Source organism: Bubalus kerabau, chromosome 22 (genome assembly GCF_029407905.1).
Source record: "Bubalus kerabau isolate K-KA32 ecotype Philippines breed swamp buffalo chromosome 22, PCC_UOA_SB_1v2, whole genome shotgun sequence".
Classification (NCBI taxonomy): domain Eukaryota; kingdom Metazoa; phylum Chordata; class Mammalia; order Artiodactyla; family Bovidae; genus Bubalus; species Bubalus kerabau.
This window is the reverse complement of record NC_073645.1, coordinates 24,786,391-24,802,506: the sequence shown is the minus strand read 5'-3', so window position 1 is coordinate 24,802,506 and position 16,116 is coordinate 24,786,391. Positions and strand designations below refer to the sequence as shown.

At 36.5% G+C, this 16,116-nt stretch overlaps 1 protein-coding gene across 11 annotated transcripts in view; it reads right to left on the bottom strand.

Annotated features, from left to right (window-relative positions):
* Window positions 1-16,116, bottom strand: part of BTRC (beta-transducin repeat containing E3 ubiquitin protein ligase) — a 169,363-nt gene that overhangs the window by 91,451 nt on the left and 61,796 nt on the right. The window contains exon 1 of one of the 11 annotated variants that reach the window (XM_055560956.1): window positions 1,852-1,919. The exons of the other annotated variants lie outside the window; for them this stretch is intronic. The gene's annotated coding sequence lies outside the window, so the exon portion shown is untranslated. Of the gene's footprint in view, window positions 1-1,851; window positions 1,920-16,116 lie in introns of those variants that run through there. 11 annotated transcript variants of the gene reach the window in all.

Below are 16,116 nucleotides of genomic sequence, written 5' to 3'. Positions count from 1 at the left end.
TCAATCATAATGGATAATTAAATGACCTACATGATTCCTGAAATAGCTGTTCTATATTTGGTCTATTACTTGTGTCCCTTAAGATAAGCTACTCGTCTGGTCTGTCTTGACCTGCAAAAGTCCAACCTGCGCCTGAAAATTAGCTGCATGCTTCTGTTGCTCAGTAAATCCCACCCCCCACCGCCAAGTAGTCATGCCCCAGACTATGCTTTCAAGAGGACACACACACACACAAAAATCAATCTTGTATCCTTCTCCCTATTGTGCTCTCTGGAATACAAATGACTAAAGCAAAGAAAAAAATTAGTAAATTCCTGGCTTAGACCTTCAGGGGATAGAAAGAGGATACATAAGAACTACAAAGAAGGAAAGTCATGATAAAATTTTTTTAAGTTTTGCTCAATATGCCTCCAAAGAATTTTACATTGATTACAAAGCTAGTCAGGAATTTTTTTGTGGGCAGCAAGTCATTAAAACTCCAATTGCCTGAACTGCATTTTTGATGTGTGGACTATCAGAATCCTTCTTGGCCTAGATTTTAGTCCATACAGAAAGCAAACTGCTTCTTAACAGATAAAACATACATGGAACCGACTGTTTTATAATAGCAGTAGCAAAGGTAACAAGAATCTATATGCTTCACATTTTCATCTCTTTAAATAGTTCAACAACCTCACTATAATATTTGATCAGAAATATAACCAAATAGAACCCAACTGCATGAATGGCAAAAAATGTACTGGAGAATAAGCTTCTTTAGGAGGAAAAGGTCTGCCTGTGGCCCTAGAGGAAGCTGCACATGAAGCAAACACTGAAGAAAAAGGCAACAGACAAGTGACCAAAGACAACTCCACAATAATGGCAAGGGACAAGGGATGTAAGGGACAAAAGAGTTCACATGTAGAATACCTTGGAGGCTACTAGGATTTTTCCGTTTCCATGGGAAATTATGTAGCTTGAGGCTACTGACTACCCTGGTCTCCTACTAGTACATGAATGGCTTATTAAATCTAGAACATATCTGTTTTAGTTAACTTCTGGGCAGGGGGGGTTAGAGTAGGAGAAGAGAACAAAATGTACTTAAATGCTGAATTTTTTCTCCAGGCTGAATGCCTTTCATCCAATAAGACATTCAAAGCAGTGACCCAGCAAATGGATTGAAAAAGCAATCTTCCGTCCCAGTGCCACATTATCATTCCTATTCAGTATTCTCCATGAGATATCTCAATCAGCTGTGTGTAAGTGACAACGCAGCCCATTGCTGGGTTAATTAAACATTTGACTTTAACACCCTCCCCGTCATTAAGCAAATAAAAACAGATAATTCAAACTGCACTTCATCCTCAGGGTACACAACACACATGTCAAAATTAAGAGAGTCCAAGGCCTCTGGGGAATTCTGTTGGGGCTATAATCAGTTTAAATCTTATCTGGTTTATCAATTATTCTATTGATTAAACCAAAGCGGTTATACACAACTCCTTTGCCGCATGGGATTGATGTCAGCAGAGCAAGAAAATAACTCCAGGAGGTTCCAAACTGATTTAAAAAGAGACCAACGGACAGACCAATAATAGTCGATTATTATATACCAGTGATCCATATACTGAAGAGTTGATTCTTAGTTTCAGGCGGGTGAAGTGAACTGTTTCCAATCACTATATCCTCCTGCTATATACCTCAACACTGGCTTGAGTAAATTTATGTCTTGGAAGATCAACATATTTTCTACTGATTTAAACAGAAGCTAGCATGCTCAGTGATTGAAATATTTTATAGATACAGACCCTAACTGTAACAGAGAGAGTCTCAAACAGGGAAAACCAAATTTTTTTCCTAAAAAAATCTTACCTGTCTGCACACCACTGGGAACGTGCAGGGATGAAAGGGGACATACTTGAGAACTGATTCTCCTAAAAATATGTAATCGCACAGTTACTACAGTGTATTAAAACGCCAAATGCTTGAAAGAGATAATCTAAGAAATCTGAGATCTTACCATAGATTCAGACTCATGACTCCTTTTATCAATTCCAAGGGCAAACATCTTCAAAACCCTTAATAACAATGAAAATATAGTGCTCCATCTTCAAACAAAATGTTGATATTCAAGCTCTAACATGAAATTCCTATTGAATTTTTTAAAAAACAATTCTGATACTCTCCTGCTCAATTCATTGTATAGAAGACTTCAAATGTCCAGAACCCTTATCACCTCAAGGCCACGCTCTACTATAATATATATAAGAAAAGCACTAATAAAGCATACTAACAAAAATGGGGGGATGGTGGGTAAAACTACTCCACACTTTGTATTTGTACACACATAGCTGTGCTCTTCAGAAACAGAATTTTTTCACTGCTAATCTTGGCACCACATGTGCAACCAACCATAATTTAACTTATCTCCTTCAGATTTTTTGTTTTCAGGCAGACTAAGTAAGAAACCTGCATTAGCATGCTGTATTCTACACTCACCACTAGAAATACTGAGGGTGCTATTTGTAATTGTATTCTTTTTAAGAGGTTTGTTCTCTGCAGCTGTTTTCTGCTTGCAGTGTATTTTGTGTAATCAGCACATCATCATAAATACATTGGCTGTTCCCCTGAGGGTAGCTGTCAGTGTTTAATTTACAGAACAACCTGGCCATTGTGAATTTTAACACTACAGCACTAGGCAAGGAGTTACCACACTCTGTGAAAAACAGGCTTCTATGAATTTTTATATCAAGACCTGGTCCCAGGACAATTTAAGTTCTAGAAATAGACTGTTTAAAGAAACACTTTATACCTTGTATGCAATAGACTCTTTCCCACTTAAGGGCCTTAGAAGAAGCCCTGAAGTAACCAAACCACAAGTGGGCACTACAAATTCTAGAGACAACAGGATTGAACATCTATGATCTACCAGCAGGAGGCACTGTTATAAATGTTACCCATCTCTTTTTAAAGCTACATGTAAAGCTATCAAAAACATCACTGCTCCCTTGGAAGGTGTGTAAAGGCAGAAGAGAAAATCATTTAAGATGTCTATTTTTGCTGACATGAGCTATATCTGATAAGAAAATAGGTATACTGCTTCCTTAGAGCTGCTACTAAGTCAGACCTTATCTAGCTCAATGAATGAGAAAAATACATGAAACAAATGCATGCCATTAAGTCGCTTCGACTGTGTCTGACTCTTTGCAATCCTATGGACTATAGTCAAGTTCCTCTGCCCATGGGATTCTCTAGGCAAGAATTCTGGAGTGGGATGCCATGCACTCCTCCACGGGATCTTCCTGACTCAGAGATCAAATCCAGTCTCATACGTCTCCTGCATTGGGAGGTGGGTTCTTTACCACTAGTGCCACCTGGGAAGCAGCAGTAGTCCCCACAAATTATATGCATAGTGCCTGGTACATAAGCTCTCAATGAATGTCTAGTAAATAACTATAAGCTCCTTGAGGACAGGGTCTGAATCTTAATTTATGCCCAGTAATTTGCACAGTACCCAGCACACAGAAGGTATTCAATACATGAATTAAACTGAATTAAGGCTAGTTGTGAGTGGCAATGTTATTTGTAAAGATTTACATCTACATAATGTCGATATATATTTTCTAAATCAGTAAAATGCCCTTAAAAGCAGATATAGAGTGTCTATCATGTATTTAGTCATTTTAATTAATGCTATTTGTATAGCTCAGAAACCTAAGTAGCTCAATCTTAGAGCTACTTCAATCTTAGCTCAATCTTACAATAAAACCAAACTAGCCTACAAAATATTGGAACAGTAAAACTTACTTTTTGTTTTAATAATAAGACCATATATAATAGATTGAAACTTTTATATAGGAAAGTTATCCAATAGCACTCTTCCACTGTTGAAGTGGCATTACAGGTACACATATACACTCTACAAATCAAGCGATCAAACGTGTATTTCTGTGTGAGGCAAAATTGTATAAGTTAGAATGCCTAACAGAAATCAGTCCTGAATATTCACTGGACGCTGAAACTCCAATACTTTGGCCACCTGATGCAAAGAACTGTCTCACTGAAAAAGATCCTGATGCTGAGAAAGATCGAAGGCAGGAGAGGGGAACCACAGAAGATGAGATGGTTGGATGGCATCACCGACTCAATGGACATGAATCTGAGCAAGCTCCAGGAGTTGATGGACAGGGAAGCCTGGCATGCTGCAGTCCATGGGGTCGCAAAGAGTTGGACACAACTGAGCGACTGAACTGACTGATGCCTCAAGTTACACTGAATCAAAATACAGTTCATTCTTGCAGAGGTCTCCCCAGTGTATTTGCTTTATATAGTTGTGGAGAATTATATTTTCATGATGTTTTACAAAAATTAAATTGTGATTAATGAGTTCTTTGTTTTTAGAAAAGGAAGAAAATTGCCTCTTTCACTTCTGAGAATTTCAAACTTGCCCAAATTTATAATAAAGTTAAAATTTAAACAACTAACTAGAGCAGCACAAATTTGGAGAACTTACTCTGAGACTACTATAATTAAAATATTTCCTATAATAATTTTAAAATTTTATGTAAGCATAATTATATATAGTAAAATTTGATAACACCCTTAAATTGACTGACCTCAGTATTTTGACAACTGTAAAGAAGTTTTATTTAAGAACACAAGCCCTATTCACTACTTTCTATAATGCTTTGTGTGTGCTCAGTTGTTCGGTTGTGTCCAACTCTTTGCGACCCCATGGGCTACAGCCCACCAGGCTCCTCTGTCTGTGGAATTTTCCAGGCAAGAATACTAGAGCAGATTGCCATTTTCTTCTCCAGGGATCTTCTTGACCCAGGGATCAAACCTGCATCTCTTGTGTCTCTAGTATTGGCAGGCAGATTCTTTACTACTGTGCACTGTACCACAGGGGAAGCTCCTCTGTTATGCTAAGACATTTTTAAAAGGTAATTCTTTTTTACATTTATGTCATATGAAAGGCAAACTGAGAAAGAACATGACCCACTGACTCAGGACGTTTGGATTTGTTTCACCAATTATATTAGCTTTTAATTCAATTGAATATTTGAGATAATATTTTGTAAAACAAACAAACTTTATGCCTAACAAATATATCTTAATTCTTAATAGGTTAATTAATCACATTCTTTCTTCTTAGATTAAAAACTACAAAAATACATCCTGGGACCTTCTGAACTAAACTGGATGGGGTTAGACTAAGGTCACGCTAGATCAGATGACTGCATTCTGTCTTCCCTGGAGACCATGTAGTAGTTCCATGTACTGCCATTAGATAGCAGCACAGTACACACCATCAGTCATATCTCACAGTCTCTTCCGTTAAGGTTGGAATTATCTTGGCTACACACACACACACACACACACACACACACAGATTCTAATTCAATTAGTGCAGTCGGCAACTCCAGAAAAAAGTAATTCAATTAGTGCATTGTGGAGCTCTACAATACCTCTAAGCAGATGTTCACCATCTTCAGGAACTGGAGCTAGGTTTAAAATACCTGTATCACTCAGATATGCCACTACATTATGTCATTTGTCAAAGTGCTTACACATGCTTTTCTGACTTCAAAGAAAAGGTGAGGAAACACACTCAGGCTAAGTTCCTAGAGATTTTTCCATTATCTACACCAAAGAAGTATATTCAATTTTAGGCTGCAGTAATTAAATTACATAATCCAAATTATGTTCAAACTGTATACTACACTATTACTTATTTTTGCAGTGCTGTCTCTAGTTATGCATGCCACACTGTTACGAGGACACTGTCAAGGTGGAATACATTCACAAGGAGGGACAATCAGAATGATTAACACCCTCCCCATCAAAATACAGGGTTATGAAAATAGCAGGAATGATTATTAGCATTTTCCAAAGAAATGCTATCAGAACTGAGAATATTCACTCTGAGAACAGCAAACATAAGCAACATGATAGCTATCCTCAAACACAGAAATACATGAAAAAGAAAACACAGAAATACATGAAACAGAAAACAATTACTTTATATTATACAAAAGGTAAAATTAGAATCAGCAGGTGAACAATAAGTTTGACTCCTTGAGAGAAAATTTTCTAACAGAACCAACAGTGAAGAAGAAAGCAAGATGACTCAAGAAATTCAGCTTGCCAATAATGGCAGTGATCAATAGAGATTAGATGACCCTTTGCCAAAAAAACTTCATAAAGGATTCCTGTATGTGACTGGATGGTCTCCTGACCTCACTTTCAACAGTGAAATTCTATGGTTCTATGAATATACTGATTTTTGCTTATAAGGGAAACCTGGACTTTAAGTAATAAAGATAATCATTAAGGAGGAATGGCTATACAAAAGCCCATAGGCTGTGAGGCATTTTGATAGTGACTGCTGCATAATAATACATGGAAGGAAGAAGAAATTTGTTGTACTTTCTCTCTGCTAAGATTTAGGAGGTGCCATAAATGTACATATTTCTAGTCTTATTTCTTAGCTAAGCACTTGCACTCCTCTTGCTCTTTTCAAGACTGGAAAGAATGGTTTGTTTTTACTTATCCTCAGGAAATCAGCCAATGAGAAATCAATTTCTAGAAGAATGATTTTTTAAAAAATCCTCCATTGAGTCAAGATATTGGGTTCTCATAGCTTAAATGAAAATCTACATCAATATTTATGCTTTAAAAATACAGAACAATACTTAAAACAACAGTAAGTAATTCTCACTATCCCTCGCTTTTGTCTTGCTCTCTCTGCACTGTACCTTGTGAGGACATAATTTTGGGTATAAGGGAGCAGGACATCATTTTACAAATATTATCTCCTCTCTTTTAAGCATGAGCTCAAAGCAGGGAATTAAGAAATGTCAGGAATGATTGCCACCATTTTTCCAGAGCATTTCACTATGTATTCATGATAGAGAATAGCTCCTGCCTTTCATATCTGCATAGGGAGAGGACTAAGCTAAATGGCTGTGCTTTAAAAGCATCAATGAATTAATTCAAGTACTTTCCACACAAACTCCTACTTTTTCATATTCCACAAGAATTCCAAAAGGTCATTCTCACTTAAAACCTTACCTGTAAGGTCTATGTCCCCAAAACAAATTAAGATAAAATCACATCATGTATCTGTCAAAAGAGCTGCTTTTGTAGAATGAAAAAAAAACTTGTTTCTGTAAAATGTTATTTTAAGATATACTGCAGCTTAAATAGCAATAGGAAACTTTCTATTAATAGAAAATATTTTCCAAGAAATCTATGGTTTGGCTTTTTCAACGAAAATTTTCTTTTCATGTGCCACTAACTTATTCTAATACAAATGTAATGGCTCTTCCCTATTATCCATTCATGAATTCTGCACTTAAAAAAAAAGAAAAGTATTTTCTTCTTCCCAAAAGTTTAAGGCTTCCAATAATGAACAAAAACTTCCGATAAACAGAGCAATAAATAACATAGCTGGGTTAATTTTTATTTGATCGGCAGTACTGCCATACAGTGGGCTATCAGCCTAACAAGCTATGTCACTCCATTTCTTATCTTTATACTACTACCTTCCAAACTTCCTGCCTCCACAAAAACAGAACCAGGACCTAAGCTGATTCCTCCTTAGAACTTAGTACATTCCATAAACCTCCAAATTAGTTAACTAACCCAACTCTAGTCTCCTTTGTCCACACCTCACAGCCTGCATTTATGTTCTAGCGTTAAGTTTATTTGTTGGCTCCATCAGCACCACTTCTCTTTAACATTGTCCCTTTTCATGCATTTAAGGCAACTACTTCCAACCCTATCAATGAAAACAGACAAATGGGGGATAAAGGAATGAACTGCAAACACCTCAAACAAGAAAGGTTGCTTAAAAAACCAAGTGTCACATTCTGACAGTTCAATATTTCATAGCCAATACAAGGAATGTGCAACGACACTGCAACTTTAAATCTTTTCCTCCTATGTCAGTCTCTCTTTCTCTCATTGTAATGCCAAAGGGAACAGCAATCAGAGTGGAGATGTTCAACGTGATAGAGGTCAGGACACCATCGGATCAACGTACCAGAAACACGACCTTGTTTATTTTTTTTTCCACAGTATTATTGTTTACAGGGTGCTTTGCTCATGTACCTTGTGGTTCTTAGCTAAAAGATGAAATTACAGCCCAGGATGAAGCGCTCAGGCACACATCCAATTTGTGTTTCCATCTCAGAAAACAAAAAGCTTCTAAGGCCCTCAGGCTGCCATTCAAACTTGGAGGCTGACATTTTTAACAGCATGAACCAGAGACTGGCAGAGAGAATGATCTAATGCATTTCTGACTTGTCAATCAAAGATCTCACCTCTGCTGTCTTGTAAACAGTTGGGGGCCATCTAACTACATTCATAAACCTAGGGAGAGCTTACTGCCAGCTGGGGTGCTGGAGCCACATGCTCTGGCTTCTATTCACCAAAATCATGATTCAGTTTTATAATCTCACTGTAAATAGTCCATAGGCACATTTCCAAGACTCCTGGAATAGAACCAGAGTAGGGAATACAAAAGAGATATTGGTCAAATACTGTGTTATTTTCAAGCTGTTGGAATCCTGTACCCATTTTATCCTCATTTTACCAATTCTTCCCAAAGGACTACACTATTCTGCAACTAAAATGCTTAAAAAAAATTAATGACCTGACAATGTAAAAGTCTAGAGGAAATATACTAACTTATACCAGAAATTTCCCTTGTGTTTTATTACCAGTAAAGAAACAGGCTCCCTAAACACAGCTCGTGCAAAGGACAGAAACTGGAGTAAACAATAGCAACTATATTTTAGTAAAACTAATCATGTGCTTTCTTTCCAATATAAAATTTCTCATGTTCATATGCAAAAGCTTTGTATAAACTAGTTTAAAATACTGAAATGTATATTTGTGTATATGAAACATGAAAAGAGTAGTTATCCCTCTACTCCTTCTGTTTATGATTTCCAACATCCACAAAAATTAGACCAAATCAGGCTAAAACGTGAACTTTTTACTAAAGGATCACATATAAAAATAAATTTACTCTTTTTTATGCCAATTTTACTGCATACAGAATTCCAATTTAATTCATACCAAGCCATACATACTAGATTTGCAAGAAAGGTCTTGAGAATTTGAATGGTACACCTGAAAATGTTCAAAGGCAAGTGACAGATAACCCAGCTGGGGAAGGTACAATGCAAAATCCCATTTCTTGATGATCTACAACATCCTAGGCCCAAATAACTATTTCAAAATATAGACTTGGTTTCCAGAGGACTGGGCCAGAGAATATAGAAAAGCTCACAGCTACTGAACATCATTCTTAGGAAAAACAGACCTCATGGGTGTCACCGCCCATGAAGAAAGCACTGCAATTCTTAGAGGCCTGAGCAGCTAAATAGTCAAGAGATTGGTCTTTTTTTCCCCCAATGCACAACACACAAAATGACAAAGAAAAGAGTTTCTTAAATGATGCCTATCTACCAAGATTCCATATCCTGACAGTCTACACAAAATAGCAAACCTAGAAATTAACACAAGGAAGGACAGCAAGACAATAAAACACTACCACATAAAAAAAGCACAATGGTAAAAGAAGGTACAAATGGCTGTGCAGTCACAAAACCACCAACAATGATTCCTAAATAACATATAAAGAACTCCTATGGTACTTTGGCCTCTACTCAGCACAAAGATTGCAAGAACAAGAAAGTAATCTTGGAATATAAAGAAAGGAATATGTACCTCTCCAGAGGATACAGGTGAACCTTAACTGCCCACAGGAAGAATTTCTCTGGTAAGGACAGTGCCTCCATAAAGGCTCCCATCACCCGTAGAAGTTTTCATCAATTTGATGACATGATCCTCTACACAGAAAACCCTAAAGACACCACCAGAAAATCAGTAGAGCTAATCAATGAATATAGTAAAGTTGCAGGATATAAAATTAATACACAGAAATCCCTTGCATTCCTATACACTAATAATGAAAAAAACAGAAAGAGAAATTGAGGAAACAATCCCATTCACCATTGCAACAAAAAGAATAAAATACTTAGGAATAAATTTACTTAAAGAAACAAAAGACCTACATATAGAAAACTATAAAACACTGATGAAAGAAATCAAAGATGACACAAATAGATGGAGAAATATACCATGTTTATGGATTGGAAGAATCAATATAGTGAAAATGAGTATACTACCCAAAGCAATCTATAAATTCAACGCAATCTCTATCAAGCTACCAACGGTAATTTTCAGAGAACTAGAACAAATAATTTCACAATTTGTATGGAAACACAAAAAACCTCAAATAGCCAAAGCAATCTTGAGAAAGAAGAATGGAACTGGAGGAATCAACCTTTCTGACTTCAGACTATACTACAAAGCACTCATCAAGACAGTATGGTACTGGCACAAATACAGAAATATAGATCAATGGAACAAAATAGAGAGCCCAGAGATAAAATTCATGCACTTATGGACACCTTATCTTTGACAAAGGAGGCAAAAATATACAATGGAGACAAGACAATCACTTTAACAAGTGGTGCTAGGAAAATGGTCAACTACCTGTAAAAGAATGAAATGAACACTTTCTAACACCAGACACAAAAATAAACTCAAAATGGATTAAAGAGCTAATGTAAGACCAAAAACTATAAAACTCTTAGAAGAAAACATAGGCAGAACACTCTCTGACATAAATCACAGCAAGATTCTCTATGACCCACCTCCCAGAGTAATGGAAATAAAAACAAAAATAAACACATGGGACCTAATTAAACTTAAAAGCTTTTTCACAATGAAGGAAACTATAAGCAAGGTGAAAAGGCAGCCTTCAGAACAGGAGAAAATAATCAAATGAAACAACTGACAAGAATTAATCTCCAACATATACAAGCAGTTCATGCAGCTCAATACCAGAAAAATAAATGACCCAATCAAAAAGTGGGCCAAAGAACTAAATGGACATTTCTCCAAAGAAGACATACCGATGGCTAACAAATACATGAAAAGATACTCAGCATCACTCATTATCAGAGAAATGCAAATCAAAACCACAATGAGGTACCATCTCACACCAGTCAGAATGGCTGCCATCAAAAAGTCTACAAACAATAAATGCTAGAGAGGGTGTGGAGAAAAGGGAACCCTCTTATACCGTTAGCAGAAATGCAAACTAGTACAGCTACTATGGAGAACAGTATGGAGATTCCTCAAAAAACTGGAAACAGAACTGCCATATGACCTTGCAATCCCACTGCTGGGCACACAGACCAAAGAAACAGAACTGAAAGAGACACATGTACCCCAATGTTCACTGCAGCACTGTTTACAACACCATAAAACAGGAGACTCTTATACAGAGTGAATTAAGTCAGAAAGAAAAACACCAATACAGTATATTAACGCATATATATGGAATTTAGAAAGAAGGTAACAATGACCCTATATGTAAGACAGCAAAAGAGACACAGATGTAAAGAGCAGACTTTTGGACTATGCAGGAAAAGGCAAGGGTGGGATGATTTGAAAGAACAGCATTGAAACATATATATTACCATATATAAAACAGATGACCAGTGCAAGTTTGATGCATGAAGCAGGGCACTCAAAGCTGGTACTCTGGGACAACCCAGAGGGATGGGGTGGGGAGGGAGGTCGTAGTGGGGTTCAGGATGGGGGGACATGTGTACACCTGTGGCTGATTCATGTCAATGTATGGTAAAAACCACCACAATATTGTGAAGTAATTAGACTCCAATTAAAATAAATTAATTTTTAAAAATTAAAAATAAAAAGCAAAAAAAAAAAAAAAAAAAACCCAAACCTAATATTCAGGTGAACTAGGTCACTAACATGCGAAGAGTTGACTCATTGGAAAAGACTCTGATGCTGGGAGGGATTGCGGGCAGGAGGAGAAGGGGACGACAGAGGATGAGATGGCTGGATGGCATCACTGACTCGATGGACATGAGTCTGGGTGAACTCCGGGAGTTGGTGATGGACAGGGAGACCTGGTGTGCTGCAATTCATGGGGTCGCAAAGAGTCAGACACGACTGAGCGACTGAACTGAGGTCACTAACCTTGATACACCCTAGTTTCCACTTTAGGAAAAGACAAATGTAAATATCTACCTCAAACACTGTTAGAAGGCTGGAAAGAAAAATATTTCTTAGTAGGGTATTCTACATATATCTTTCACTTTGGTACAGATTTATGTGACATATACTACTTACAATGAGTGAATTAAGGTTCAACTTAAAAAAAAGTTATCACTTTTTTTTTTGGCTAAAGGACAGAGGAGACTGGTAGGCTATACTTCATGAGGTCGCAAAGAGTCGGACACAACTGAACAACTTCACTTTCAATAGAAATATTTGAAGGTACAGAAAACTCCACAAATCCCATTTGCTTTAAATCCATGTGCCCAGAGACTATATATAAAGCATTTTAATGTTTATCCTTGGACAATTCCTTGTATACTTCCATTTGAAAAATAAAACTCTATGAAATTAAAACAAAAAAAAATTTTCAAACTTGATTTTTCCAGTCTGTGTTACTTATATTGGGGTGACCCCAGACCTCCTTGGGTACCTATATTCTCCCTTGTGCCATGGGGTCATGTTGAAGTCAGGGCAATTAAGTAAAATTCAACATTATTCAACATAAAAGCAATAAGCCCTCTTGGTGGAATGAAAAGTTTAATTTTTCAGATCCATCAGGAAAAAAAAAAATTTTTTTAAGGAAATCAGATCATCTCACAATAAGATGATCTGGATTAGATCCCTGGAGTAGGAAATGGCAACTTACTCCAGTATTCTTGCCTGGACAATTCCACAGAGGAGCCTGACAGGCTACAGTCCATGGGGGTCTCAAAGAGTCGGACACGACTGAGTAACTGAGCATGCACACATGCAAATACTAGACAATGCTGCGCATTAGCCTGTAAATGAACATTACCTGCATCACAAACATGTCAAAATACTTAGCAATGGAAGAGTCCATTATTCTTGAAACAGAATATTAAAACAAACTTGAAACAGAATATTAAAAACAATCAAGTAAGCATCTTGAAAGACAAATCAGTCCTAATGGTGTCATTCTTCCCAAGACAGACTTTCTAGCATAAAGTAAATACACCAAATTCAGGTCATCTATAACTTTTCTGAGTTTTATATATATATAAATTGAAAGGGCAGAAGGTGAACAATGAATTTCAAGGTCAGCTAAAATGTTTTAAAATTCATAATTGTACTTTCTTTTAAATAAATGAGCTTCAATAATATATAGTATAATAAATATCCAACATTTTGCACCTACACTTTAATTTGTTCCTAATCAAGACTAAAGGGTCACTTTCAGTATTATCTCTAATGATTTCTATCCTTTCTGTAAACTATTGTTAATCCCTACTATCATTTTAATTTTCCCTGTGTCTATTCTGGTATAGAATAAGGGTAAAACGCAATAAAATAGCCAAACAATTGTACAAACCCACACTGCTGTGAAGATAAAGATGTTGACGTCACTGAAACTGAACTCAGCTGGCTGGCAGTGCCAGTATTGAATAGCCTGAAATGTGCATTTATCCATCAACAAGAGTCCAAATTCAGTATACAAAATCTAATTCAGAAGGGATCATCGTAGTGTGAGTCATGTAAAAGTCAAACGTATAAAATCTGAGGCCTGCCCATAAATCAGACTCAACAAATTTTCCTTTATTCTGTGTAAATATGTAGTCTTTGGAATGACTGTTTAATTATCATAACTTCTTTTTGAATATAGAACACTCGTGTGTATGTATGCACAGGTACTCCGAGCAATTCAAGGCTTTCTCTTTCCCATCCTATCAATGTTAGTTAATCTTTTACATTTCAAGTGCCAAGCACTTGATACTGTGCTTGACACTGGAAATGTAAAAATGAACAAAACATAGTTCTACTCTCAAGAAACTGAACAATTACAATAGCGTATCAGTGTTTATGACAGAGGTATCTATTGCATGTCCTTGGTACATATGCTCTGACTAGGTTAAGGGAGTGGGGAGGGGTAAAAAGATCAGTAAGGGCCTTTATTCTAGAGGTGAAACAACTTAAGCAGAACTGTGGAATTTAGGAATTAGCCAAGTTAGATAAAAGTGGGAGGCAAGGGGAAAGGGATGATAGGTGTTTTCAGTAGTAGCATTCTCCAGGTAGAGAATAGGATATGCCAAGACACAGAGCATGACACAGTACTGCTGGAGAACTATGAATTTGAAATGGCTAAAAATTATATGGGGTAAAGAGGGATAACGGAGAAGGCAATGGCATCCCACTCCAGTACTCTTGCCTGAAAAGTCCCATGGGCGGAGGAGCCTGGTGGGCTGCAGTCCATGGGGTCGCTAGGAGTCGGACACGATTGAGCGACTTCATTTTCACTTTTCACTTTCATGCATTGGAGAAGGAAATGGCAGCCCACTCCAGTGTTCTTGCCTGGAGAATCCCAGAGACGGGGGAGCCTGGTGGGCTGCTGTCTATGGGGTCACACAGAGTCGGACACAACTGAAGCGACTTAGCAGCAGCAGCAGCAGCAAAGAGGGATAAAAACTGATATAACCAGGTGACAAACATAGAATTTAATAAAGCATAGAACAGAGCTGAAAATCAGGAAGTAACAGTATCAGTAAAATAGTAATATCTGAGAGGACATTTAAAATAGATCCTTTCTTTTTCTATTTCTCTATATTTTTATAATTATTAAGTTTTTACTTTTATAATTTTATAATAAAGTGGTAATAATAAATATATTTTAAAACAAAATTATATTTGTCTGGGCATGTCTATGTGTGTGTGTATGCATGCATGAATGGATAAGTCATTCTAGACTGAAGGAACTAGCATGTTGATTTATGATTATCACAGGAATAATACTTTTTTGTTTACATATTTACCAAATAATTTATATATTCTACTACAAACAATTAGTTTTATTAGCAGACAAAAATGTAGGGTTCCCCCCCCACCAAACAAAAACATTTTTGATTTGTCACTATATGCAAATTCTTTATGTAAAGGGTATAGCTAGGATAAACATAGGTCATATGTCAACATATGCACTGAAAACAAAATCTTACTGTAGTTGATTTAGAATGTTGTATTAATTTCTTCTGTACAGCAAAGTGACTCAGTTATGCATATATATATTATTTTTCATATTCTTTTTCATTATGATTTGTCACAAGATACTGAATGTAGTTACTTGTGCTATACAGTAGAACCTTCTTATTTATTCACCCATATCTGTAGTTTGCCTCTGCTAATCTCAAACTCCCATTCCTTCCCTCCCCTACCTACACTTCCTGGCAACCACAAGCCTGTTCTCTATACCTATGAATATGTTTTGCTTCACAGATACGTTGATTTGTATTATATTTTAATTTTACATATAAGTGATATCATATGGTATTTCTCTTTCTCTTTCTGACTTACTTTGCTTAGTATGATAATCTATAGGTCCATCCATGTTGTTGTATATGGCATTATTTCATTCTTTGTGATGGTTGAGTAACCTTCCAGTGTGTGTATAAATATATATATATATATATTCTTATATACCACATCTTCTTACAATTCATCTGTCAATGGACATTTAGGTTATTACCATGCTTGGCAATTATAAACAGTGCTGCTATGAACAAAGGGGTACGTGTATCTTTTTGAATAATAGTTTTGTCTGGGTATATGCCCAAGGGTGGGATGGCTAGATCACATGACAATTCTATTTTTGGTTTTTTGAGGACCCTCATACTGTTTTCCATAGTGGCTGTACCAATTTACAATCCCACCAACAGTGTAAGAACATTCCCTCTTTGGCATTTGTTATTTGTAAATATTTTAATGGTGGCCATTAAATGTGAGGTGGCACCTCATTTTAGTTTGATTTGCATTTCTCTAATAATTAGCGATATCTTCAGCTTTTCACCATTCACTCAAATACTGGCTGTTGATTTGTCATAAATGGCTTTTATTATGTTGAGACATGTTCTCTCTCTACCAATTTTCATTAGAGTTTTTATCTAAATGGATGTGATTTATCAAAGGCAAATTTTTCTGTGTCTATTGAGATGATCATGTGGTTTCTATCCTTTCTTT